Here is a 12,193-nt window from a genome sequence, read left to right as displayed (position 1 = left end):
GAGCCCTATGCCAGGGCTTTGGGAACTGGACTAGTTTTCTGTTGCTGTAATCAGTATCTCACAAGGCTGTGATCAGGGTGTCAGCCAGGACTGGGCTCTCTTCTGAAGGTTCAGCTGGGGGAAGTATGTGCTTCCTCATGCCCATAGATGTTAGAAGCATTCAGTTTCTTGTGGCCATAGGACTTGTGGCAACTTGCTTGTTCAAAGCCAGTGACAGAGAGAGAGAGACTCTAGCAAGACTCTAGCAATATATCCAGGAAAGAAGAAAACTCTAATTTGAAAAAAATCCATGTACCCCAATGTTCACAGCACCACTATTGACAACAGCCAAGATATGGAAACAACCTACATGTCCATTAACAGATGAATGGATAAAGGAGATGTGGTATATATACACAATGGAATACTACTCAGCCATAGAAAAGAATGAAATAATGCCATTTGCAGCAACATGGACGGACCTAGAGGTTATCACGCCAACTGAAGTAAGACAAATATCATATGATACCACTTATGTGTGGAATCTAAAAAATGATACAAATAAATTTAGTTACAAAACAGAAATAGACTCACAGACATAGAAAACAAGCTTATAGTTACCAAAGGGGAAAGGGGAGCAGGGATAAATTAGGAGTTTGGGATTAACAGATACACACTACTATATATAAAATAAACAACAAGGACCCACTGTATAGCACAGGGAACTATATTCAATACCTTGTAATAATCTATAACGGGAAATAATCTGAAAAGAATGTGTGTGTGTGTGTGTGTGTGTGTGTGTGTGTAACCGAATCACTTTGCTGTACACCTGAAACTATCACAACACTGTAAGTCAACTATACTACAATTTAAAAAAATGGATGCTACACTCTTACATAATCACATCAACACAATCATATACATCCCATTGCCTTTCCACATTCCACTGGTTAAAATCAAGTCACAGGTGCTGCCACACTCAAGAGGAAAGGATTATATGAGGGTGTGAACACCAGTAGGTAGGGACAGCAGGGCTATTTTATTCTGTCTGCCCACAGGGTCTATGGCCTGCAGTCTACCTGCTGCAGCAAAGCTCTGGAGAGTCTTCCCACCAGGGGTGCTTGGAGTGGAAGGAGGAGACAGAATATGGAAGGAGAAGACATTTTCCAACACAAACATGAATCACAATGCTTTAAAGACTATTTCTTTTTGTCTCTTACTAGACCTGAAAGTCTTTGGGGGAGGTATCATATTTTTTATACCAAATCTAGCATCATGCCTGGCACACAGCATTCCTTCAATAAAGATTTGTGCCTGAATAGGCAGACTGGGTTTTGGATATACAGGTATCAATAACAAAATCTATACGGTTTGCCTGAATCCCAGTAGAGATTTTCCGTGCACTTGTCTTCAACATGCTATTTCTCTCCCATAAGGTTTGTAGAAACTCTGATAATTATTTTGTCCATCACAACCCTAGGATATAAGCATAGTTCAGAATATAAACTGCCTCATAAGTCCTATCTTTTATATGTTAAACATTCCTATTTATGAAGGAATATTCTAGTTAATGTTTCCTTGATCACAAACAAACTTGTGTCAAGACACACTATACTACAGATTTGGTCAAATTATTAACGAGCTGGGGAGGGGGTGGGAGGATTTTTATTTTACTTTGCCAGCTCACACGTTCCTTGGAGATAATAATCCTTTATATCATCACCTAAATTCCCAATGACGAGATACATGTGAAAGCCCTTACATTATGAACCTTGGCAGGGAGGAATGAGGGCTACGTCTCTACAGATTTTCTTGAGCTATTTTCAGGTACAAAATAAGTAGAGAGAAAACCCATTGACTTAACTTTCTATGTTGGATGTTTAATACATTAAATATTCTACCCAAATGCTTAATTTGTTGGTTCCTTCCGGGCACGTGCCCAATTAAATGTCTATTACATGGTACCCATGTAATGCCAATTGGTTCAATCCCATTGCTACCTTACAAACCAATAGATGAATATGGTTTTCAGGAGTGTAAGATGTGAATAGCGTCATGCAATCGCATGACAAGTCTTACAAATTAAAAAATGCTTATATACCATTACATTTCTTTAGCTCCTGGGAAATCAAGTAAATTGAAAACCCACATTCACATGTGGCAAAAATATTCTTCGTGTGCGCCAAATTCCACCTGAAACCAAAAGGACTCACTTCCCTCCCCCATCCCAGAGTTCCAGCAGAATTCTTCATATTTGTTAAGGTATACAAAACAAAACAAAAATTCCTGCCCACATGAATTTGACAATCTAAAAGGAAAGACATAAGATATACTATTAATAAATATTGAACAACTCAACTGCTGTTAAGCATTATGATAGGCTGAAAACTGTCCCTCTAAAACTATCTATACCCTAACCTCTAGACTCTGTGAATACTAACTTACATGTAAACAAGGAGTGTTGCCCACCATCAAGCCAGCAGCCACTGCAGACCCCCTGCCTCTACCCATGGTATACCCTGAGGGGATTCAGGATGGAGAAAAACAGGATACTGGCCAGAGATAGTTAGGATGCATATCAAAGGAATACTTTCAATGAGAACAGACTTTTGCATCTTCCCATACAAAGAAAAGCACTAAAATCATTAACTAGAGATGGCTGTTTTTTGTGATTACCAGTAATCTTTTGATGTTCGACTACATGTTTTTTTGTTTTTGTTTTTTCTCCAGCAAAAGCTCCTATATATCCCGGCTCCACCCTTACCTCTTTGGAACAGTTCCTCAGAGCTATCTGAAAATCTTCCCAACTATAATCCTCAGTAAGATCCTCAAATAAAGCATAACTTGCAACTTTTAGGTTTTGAGTTTTCTTTCAGTTGACAATGGCAAAAAAAGGACTGAAGCTGTGAGTCCACAAGGATCTTGATATAAGAGATTATCCTGGATTATCCAAGTATTTTAAATGCAATTGCATGTATCCTTATAAAAAGGGAGGCAGTGGGAGATTTGACACAGACACACAAACAGAAGAAAAAGCAATGTGACCACAGAAGCAGAGATTAGAGTAAAACAACCACAAGCCAAGGACTGCAGGCAGCCCCCAGAAGCTGGAAGAAGAAAGGAATGAATTCTTCCCTAAAGCCTCAAGAAGGAGCGTGACCCTGCCAACACTTTGATTTCAACCTGGAGAAAATGATTTTTTTTAAAGATAAAAATAGGGGCTTCCCTGGTGGCACAGTGGTTGAGAATCTGCCTGCCAATGCAGCAGACACGGGTTCGAGCCCTGGTCTGGGAGGATCCCACATGCCGCAGAGCAACTGGGCCCGTGAGCCACAATTACTGAGCCTGCGCGTCTGGAGCCTGTGCTCCGCAACAAGAGAGGCCGCAATAGTGAGAGGCCCGCGCACCGTGATGAAGAGTGGCCCCCGCTTGCCACAAGTAGAGAAAGCCCTCATACAGAAACGAAGACCCAACACAGCCATAAATTAATTAATTAATTAATTTTAAAAAAATACTAGAACGGCTCCAGCAGAAATGGGGTGTGCCCCACTTAACATTCTGGGTTTTTTTTAAAAAAAAAAAAAGATAAAAATAGCTTATACTTGAATGAAGGTGAGCTGAGCCTGGGCAGGTAACTGTAGCCCCTGAGCCACTACACATCCACAAAGACCCAGGCTGTGCAGCCCAGCTCTGCTGCTGCAAGTCCCAGGGGACACAGATGACAAACATTCCTGGCAAGTAATTTGGTCGATAAATCGAGGTTCAAGGAATAAAAGGAAAGTAAGATTTTCCATCCTCACGTATTGCACGGGCAACTTCAAGGATTCTTAATGAAGAGAATACTGTTGTTAAGGACAAGGAGAAAATATTTTGATTATAAATGTTAACTGACTAGACAGAATAGCCAAGTGAAAGATCTCTAGCAGATGTTCTTGTGTTAAAGAAGAGTGACTATTTTCAGAGGACCACCAATAAAGCAACACTGAAGAGAAATATAAGAATATGAATTTAACAGTGAAATCAATCACAAGCATCCAGTAGGTGTTTCAATCACATTGTAAGTGAATTCAGCTGGATTTGCAGGAGTCTGCAGTAACCTTTGAAACACTGAAGGAAGTGACATACTTAGGGCTCAAGTTTCACAATTGATCTCTGAGGAGTACAGATGACAGTTCCTACATCCCAGGATTGTTGGGAGGATTAAATGAGGTAAATACATAAGAACCTCTGGCCATCACCTGTCCTTAGGAGGCCAGAGCCTACATAGCACCCTCACCCTCTTCCTCTTCTTTCTTCTCCTCCTCTTCCACCATGAGCCACAGGCCCTCAAAGGTCTAGCTCCACCTACCCCTGTGATTTCATTTCCACCCAACTTTCCTCCTACTGACTATGCTCCAGATTCACCGACCTTCTTTCTGCCCCTTGAACACACCCTACTTGCTCTCAGGTGAGGGCTTCTGCTCATGCTGGAAAGCTCTCGCTCCAGATCTTGGCATGGAGGATTCCCTCTCTTCATTCAAGTCTGAGCTCAAAGGCCATCTTCTCAAAGATGCTTTCCACAGCCGCCACATTAAATGCCTCCCAGTAGTTCATCCTCAATCACAGCATCCTATTTTATTTTCTTTATCACACTGAATTTCTGGAATGACCTTATGGATCTAAGTCCTGTCTCTTCCCACTAGTGACAAAAACCTTGTCTGTCATATTTCTTGCATCTCACTCAGCACCTAGAACAGTACCTGGTACAGAGTAGTGGCAGTAAATAAATACCTGATGCAGTTATTATCAGTGTATAGAGTATGTACACACAGTTATTCTAGGTATAGGTATTCTGTGTGTGTGTGTGTGTGTGTGTGAGAGAGAGAGAGAGAGAGAAGAGAGATGGAGACAGAGAGAGAGAAGCAGAAAGAGAGAATGTAAATGAGTTGAGGAAGAGAATAAGCACCAAGTCACATGCATCAGTTTAAACCCAACTTTGCCACTTGAACCATGTGATTGTAGGTAAAATAACTAGGCTATCTATGCTGTTTCTTGTCTGTCATTGAAGGGTGATAGAGATCTCTCTAGTATTAGGAGAATTCAATGAAATGCTCCAAGTCAAGCACTTAACATAATGCTGGCTATAACATACTAAGCTCTTAATAACTATTAACATATATTTCCTGTCAAACAAAATTATTATCCCTTGGTACATAATGTAATACCCCACCCATCCTTAGCAAGCTATCATGACTACAGCAGCATAATCTTTAAAAGAAACAAAACCATATTCTAGGATATCCAGTTATAATAATGAAGAGTCACCAGGGCCCTGACATTTACCAAAGTTGAAGGTCATAACTAGTCTAATGTTAAAAATTCTTCAGAGGGGGAGGAGATCAAGATGGTGGGGCAGAAGGACGTGTAGCTCACCTCCCCCCACAAACACATCAAAAATACATCTACATGTGGAAAAATTCTCACAGAGTACCAACTGAAAGCTGGCAGGAGATCTCTTATACAACTAAAACTATAAGAAAGATCCCCATGTAACCAGGTAGGGCAAAAAGGAAAAAAAAAAGGAATTTGGACAGGACGTGCGCCCCTGGGAAGGCACTGTGAAAAAGAAAAGTTTCCCTCACCCTGGGAACCTCCTTCGCAGTGGCTGGGTGCTGAAACTCAGGCTTCAGCAGACAGATCCAGGGAGAGGACTCAGTGTGGCTGCATGAAGACAGCCCGAAAGGCCTGGAGGGTGGTCCAGGCCAACAGAGTGGGTGCGTGCAGGATGGAACCTCATTATCAGCACGCTCGTGGTGGGGTGCAGCTTTGGCTTCAGCGGACTTTGGGAGCTCGCCCTCACGGGAGGCAGGGTTGACGTCTGAGCTGATTGTCAATGCTCCCACAGTGGGGATAGGTCCAGGGGCTACACTAGCAGCAGCAGACTGTGAGTGCGCAAACCAGGTGGCAGGGGGTGTCACAGAGTGGCATGTCCCAGTGACAGCCCCTGGGGAGAAACACATAGTGGCTCCTTTCCCAGAAGGAGCACTCCAGTCCTGTCTATCTCACACCACAGTACACCTCACCCCAAACTGGATCCGGGGGCTTCTACTCCAAGAACTGGGGAGCAGAGCCTGCCCCTGACAGAGCTGTGACAGCCACAGAGCAAAGAGGAGGCCCTGCCCAACATCCAGTGCAGACTCCAGTCACCACAACACCAAACACACCCCTATCAAGGGGACAACAGACACACACTGAGGAAAACCGTGGCAGGCATCTATACCAAAAATAGCCCTTGCACAAAAAATACTGGACTCACACAGTTCACACAGGGATGTTCCCACATAAAAACAGCCCTTCAAGACCACCGTAGATAACTGTTCCTCCTAAGTTCATAGAGTCAGAGAAATTTAAGTAAAATGAAACAGAGGAATTACTCCCAACTAAAAGAACAAGAGAAATCCCTTGAAAGAACAATGAAACAGATCTCTCTAGTCTACCAGACCCTGAGTTCAAAAAAGAGGTAGTAAAAATGCTAAAGGAATTAACAGAGACTGTCAAAAGAAATGCAGATCACTGTAACAGGAACTAGAACCTATAAAGAGGAACCATTCAAAATTAGACAACTCAATTTCTGAGATAAAAACTGAGCTAAAGGCAATGAATAACAGCCTAAATAATGCAGAACAAATAAGTGATCTGGAAGATAGAATAATGGAAATCACCCCATCAGAACAGCAGACAGAAAGACAAGTGAAAGGAAAGAAAAGAAAGCAACATATGAGATCTATGGGATAACATAAAGCATGCCAACCTATGCACAATACGGGCTCCAGAAAAAGAAGAAAGAGAAAAGGAATCAAAGGTGTATTTGAAGAAATTATGGCTGAAAACCTCCCTGATCTAAAGAAGGAGACAGATATCCAAGTACAGGAAGCACAGAGGCTCCCAAATAAAAGGAGCCCAAAGAGACCCACACCAAGATGTATCATAATTAAAATGGCAAAAAATAAAGATAAAGAGAGGATTCTAAAGGCAGCAAGAGAAAAACAAAGAGTCAGTTACAAGGGAACCCCCATAAGGCTATCAGCTGATTTCTCTACAGAACCTTTTTCAGGCCAGAAGGGAGGAGCAAAATATATTCAAAGTGCTGAAAGGGAAAAACCTGAAACCAAGGATACTCTACCCAGCAAGACTATCACTTAGAATAGGAGAGATAAAGAATTCCTCAGAGAAGCAAAAACTAAAAGAATACAGCAATACTAAAACTGAAAGAAATAGTGAAAGTTCTTCTCTAAATAGAAAAGAAGCAAGATTCTATAGGAAAGGGAAAATCACAATACAAAAGGCAAATATTTAAAAGGATTGAAGATCACTTAAACAAGCTAGTACATAGACTTTTAAAAAAAATCAAAAAAAAATCTGAAAGCAATTATAACTACAACGAACAGCAAAAGTATAAACATGAAGATGTAAAATAGGACATCATGATCACAAAACATAGGTGAGGGGAATAAGAAAATGTAGATCTTTTAGAATGTGTTGGGAACTTCCCTGGTGGTGCAGTGGTTAAGAATTCACCTGCCAATGCAGGGGACACGGGTTCGATCCCTGGTCCGGGAAGATCTCACATGCCACGGAGCAACTAAACCTGTGCACCACAACTACTGAAGCCTGAGCGCTCTAGGGCCTGCATGTCGCAACTACTGAGCCCACATGCTGCAACTACTGAAGCCCATGTGTTCTAGGGCCTGTGTGCCGCAACTACTGAGCCAGGGTGCTGCAACTACTGTAGCTCACACACCTAGAGCCTGTGCTCCACAACAAGAGAAGCCACTGAAATGAGAAGCCCACGCACCAGTACGATGAGTAGCCTCCACTCACCACAACTAGAGAAAGCCCACACACGGCAATGAAGACCCAACACAGCCAAAAAAAAAAGAATGTGTTTGAACTTATATGACTATCAGTCTAAAGCAAGTAGATATAGTTATGGGTGAACATACTTGAAAACCAGGCTAATCACAAATCAAAAATATATAAAAGATTCACAAAAACCAAAAAGAAAGAAACTCAAGCACAATTTTAAAAAAACCCCATCAACCTACAAAATGGAAAAAAAAAATGGAACAAAGAAGAAATACAAAATCAAATGGAAAACAAGGTTTAAAATGGCAATAAATACATACTTATCATAATTACTTTAAATGTCAATGGAATAATGCTCCAATCAAAAGACACAGAATGGCAGACTGGATAATAAAACAAGATCTACCTAATTAAAATTCAGGAGAGGAAAAAAATATTCAGCAAACAATTCAGGTGAGTATCTCAAAACATTACTCTGCCTCACCACCATTAAGTCATGCTGCCTCAGGCTCCCTGGTGCTATCATATTAAAATTTTCTAAGAACTAGTGGGCAAGAGTTTTAGCAAGATACCCAAGACAGTCTGACTTAAAGTGTGAATCCTTTGTGCCTACATGGACACACAGACATACACACACAGACAATTTTGGAACAATATTTGTGTTTGCATATGTATAAAATTTTTGAAGATCTATTTCATAGCTTTTTGGAAATATTTCCCAAAGTAAGGGCAATATCACATTGGTTTTAAAATACAGTCCATCAGAAGAAAGTGTATGCTGTTACTTTAAATCTCATTCCAGAAGGTTAGTTGTGCTGTTCAGGAATTATACCTCAGTCAATTGCTGTCAGCTAAACATTTCATCAAAAAATTCTCTATTCCAGTGTTGTATAAAAGGAGACAAGGTTAGCACTCCCCTTGACAACAATGGAAGAGGCCCTTGGGCCTGACAACATGCATATGGTTAAGGCATTTCCACCTACTTAGTGGCATCTAACCATTGTTTTTTATCCAAATTGGAAGGGAAAAGGTAAAATTGTCACTATTTGCAGATGACATGATACTATATATAGAAAACCCTAAGGACTTCACACAAAAACTACTAGATCTAATAAATGAATTCAGCAAAGTAGCAGGATACAAGATTAACATTCAGAAATCAGTGCATTTATTTACACTAACAATGAAATATCAGAAAAAGAATGTAAAAAAAATACCTTTTAAAATTGCACTAAGAAAATAAAATACCTAGGAGTAAACCTTTCCAAGGAGGTGAAAGACTTATTTGCTTAGAACTATAAAAACATTAATAAATTAAAGAGGATTTAAAGAAATGGAAAGATATCTCATGTTCTTGGGTTGGAAGAGTTAACATTGTTAAAATGGCAATACTGCCCAAAGCAATCTACAGATTTATTACCACCCCTATCAAATTATCCATGACATTTTTCACAGAACTAGAATAATCCTAAAATTTATATAGAACCATAAAAAACCCAGAATTGCCAAAGCAATCCCAAGGGGGGGAAAAAAAGCAGGAGGCATAAATCTCCCAGACTTCAGACAATACTACAAAGCTACAGTAATCAAAACAGTGTGGTATTGGTACAAAAACAGACATACAGATAAGTGGAACAGAACAGAGAGCCCAGAAACAAACCCACACACCTCCAGTCAATTATTCTTTGAAAAAGGAGGCAAGAATATAAAATGGGAAAATAGTCTCTTCAGCAGGTGGTGCTGGGAAAGTTGGACAGCTGCATGTAAATCAATGAAGTTAGAACACACCCTCACACTATGCACAAAAATAAACTCAAAAGGCTTAAAGACTTAAATATAAGACCTGACACTATAAAACTCCCAGAAGAGAGAATAGGCGAAACATTCTCTGACATAAATTGTACCAATGTTTTCTTAGGTCAGTCTCCCAAGGCAATAGAAATAAAAACAGAAATAAACAAATGGGACCTAATCAAACTTACAAGCTTTTGCACAGCAAAGGAAACCATAAAACAACCAAAAAGACAACCTACGGAATGGGAGAAAATATTTGTAAACGATGTGCCCAACAAGGACTTAATTTCCAAAATAAACAAACAGCTCACACAGCTCAACAATAACAACAAAAACAAACCCAATCAAAAAAATGGGCAGAAGACCTTAATAGACATTTCTCCAAAGCAGACATACAGATGGCCAGTAGACACATGAAAAGATGCTCAACATCACTAATTACTAGAGAAATGCAAATCAAAACTACAATGAGGTACCACTTCACACAGGTCAGAATGGCCATCATTAAAAAGTCTACAAATAACAAATGCTAGAGAAGGTGTGGAGAAAAAGGAATCCTCCTACACTGTTGGTGGGAATGTAAGTTGGTACAGCCACTATGGAAAAAAGTATGGAGCTTCCTCAGAAAACTAAAAATAGAGGTACCATATTATCCAACAATCCCATTTCTGGACATATACCTGAACAAAACTATAATTCAAAAAGATACATGCACCCCAGTGTTCATAACAGCACTATTCACAATAGCCAAGACGGAAACAACCTAAATGTCCATCGACAGATGAATGGATAAAGAAGACGTAGTACATACATACAATGGCTTACTACTCAGCCATAAAAGAGAATGAAATAATGCCATTTGCAGCAACATGGATGCAACTACAGATTATCATATTAAGTGAAGTAAGTCAGAAGGAGAAAGACAAATACCATATGATATCACTTATACGTGGAATCTAAAATATGGCAAAAATGAACTTATCTACAAAACAGAAACAGACTCACAGACATAGAGAACAGACTTGTGGTTGCCAAGGGGGAGGGAGAGGGATGGGCTGGGAGTTTGGGGTTAGTAGATGCAAACTATTACATTTAGAATAGATAAACAACAAGGTCCTACTATATAGCACAAGGAACTCTATCCAGTCTCCTGGGATAAAGCATAATGGAAAAGAGTACTAAAGAAAGAATGCTGCTTCCATGTCTTGGCTATTGTAAACAGCACTGCAATGAACACTGGGGTGCATGTATACTTTCGGACCATGTATATGCCCAGGACCGGGTATATGCCCAGGAGTGGGATTGCGGGATCATATGGTAGCTCTATTTTTAGTTTCTTAAGGAACCTCCATACTGTTTTCCATAGTGGCTGCACCAATTTACATTCTCACCAACAATATAGGAGGGTTCCCTTCTCTCCACACCCTCTCCAGCATTTATTGTTTGTGGATTTTTTGATGATAGCCATTCTGACAGTTGTGAGGTGATATCTCCCTGTAGTTTTGATTTGCATTTCTCTAATAATTAGCGATGTTGAACATCTTTTCATGTGCCTCTTGGCCGTCTGTATGTCTTCTTTGGAGAAATGTCTGTTTAGGTCATGGAAGCAACCTAAATGTCCAACGACAGAAGAATGGATAAAGAAGATGTGGTACATATATACAATGGAATATTACTCAGCCATTAAAAAGAACAAAATAATGCCATTTGCAGCAACATGGATGGATCTAGAGATTGTCATACTGAGTGAAGTCAGATAGAGAAAGAGAAATATCACTTATGTGCAGAATCTAAAAAAAATGAAACAAATGAACTTATTTACAAAACAGAAACAGACTCACAGACGTAGAGAATGAACTTATGGTTATGGGGGGATGGGTGAGGGGTAGGGATAGTTAGGGAGTTTGGGATTGACATGTACACACTGATATATAAATATTTATTTATTTATTTATTTATTTGCAGTACGCAGGCCTCTCACTGTTGTGGCCCCTCCCGTTGTGGAGCACAGGCTCCAGACGCACAGGCTCAGCAGCCATGGCTCACAGGCCTAGCCACTCCGTGGTATGTGGGATCGTCCCGAACCAGGGCACAAACCCGTGTCCCCTGCATCGGCAGGTGGACTCTCAACCACTGTGCCACCAGGGAAGCCCCACACTGCTATATTTAAAATGGATAACTAGGGGACCTCCAAGTGGTGCTGCGGTTAAGGATCCGCCTGCCATTGCAGGGGACATGGGTTCAAGCCCTGGTCCAAGAAGATCCTACATGCTGTGGAGCAACTAAGCCTGTGCGCCACAACTACTGAGCCCACGTGCCACAACTACTGAAGCCCGCACGCATAGAGCCCGTGCTCCCCAACAAGAGAAGCCACTGCAATGAGAAGCCCGCGCACTGCAAAGAGTAGCCCCCACTCACCGCAACTAGAGAAAGCCCATGCGCAGCAATGAAGACCCAACGCAACCAAAAATAATTAGTTAATTTTAAAAATGATATTAAAAAATAAATAAATAAATGGATAACCAACAAGGACCTAGTGTATAGCACAGGGAATTCTGCTCAATATTATGTA

The 12,193-nt window shown here is 40.6% G+C and overlaps 1 protein-coding gene and 1 non-coding gene across 3 annotated transcripts in view; one reads left to right on the top strand and one right to left on the bottom strand.

Annotated features, from left to right (window-relative positions):
- EGLN3 (egl-9 family hypoxia inducible factor 3) overlaps positions 1-12,193 on the bottom strand; it is a 253,852-nt gene that overhangs the window by 173,048 nt on the left and 68,611 nt on the right. The gene's annotated exons all lie outside the window — the stretch shown is intronic.
- Positions 8,711-8,836, top strand: LOC132506357 (U6atac minor spliceosomal RNA). Its single transcript, XR_009535798.1, has one exon. It is a non-coding gene; the product is annotated as a U6atac minor spliceosomal RNA (small nuclear RNA).

Source organism: Lagenorhynchus albirostris, chromosome 1, assembly GCF_949774975.1.
Source record: "Lagenorhynchus albirostris chromosome 1, mLagAlb1.1, whole genome shotgun sequence".
In the NCBI taxonomy this organism is placed as follows: domain Eukaryota; kingdom Metazoa; phylum Chordata; class Mammalia; order Artiodactyla; family Delphinidae; genus Lagenorhynchus; species Lagenorhynchus albirostris.
This window is presented reverse-complemented; position numbering and strand designations above follow the sequence as displayed.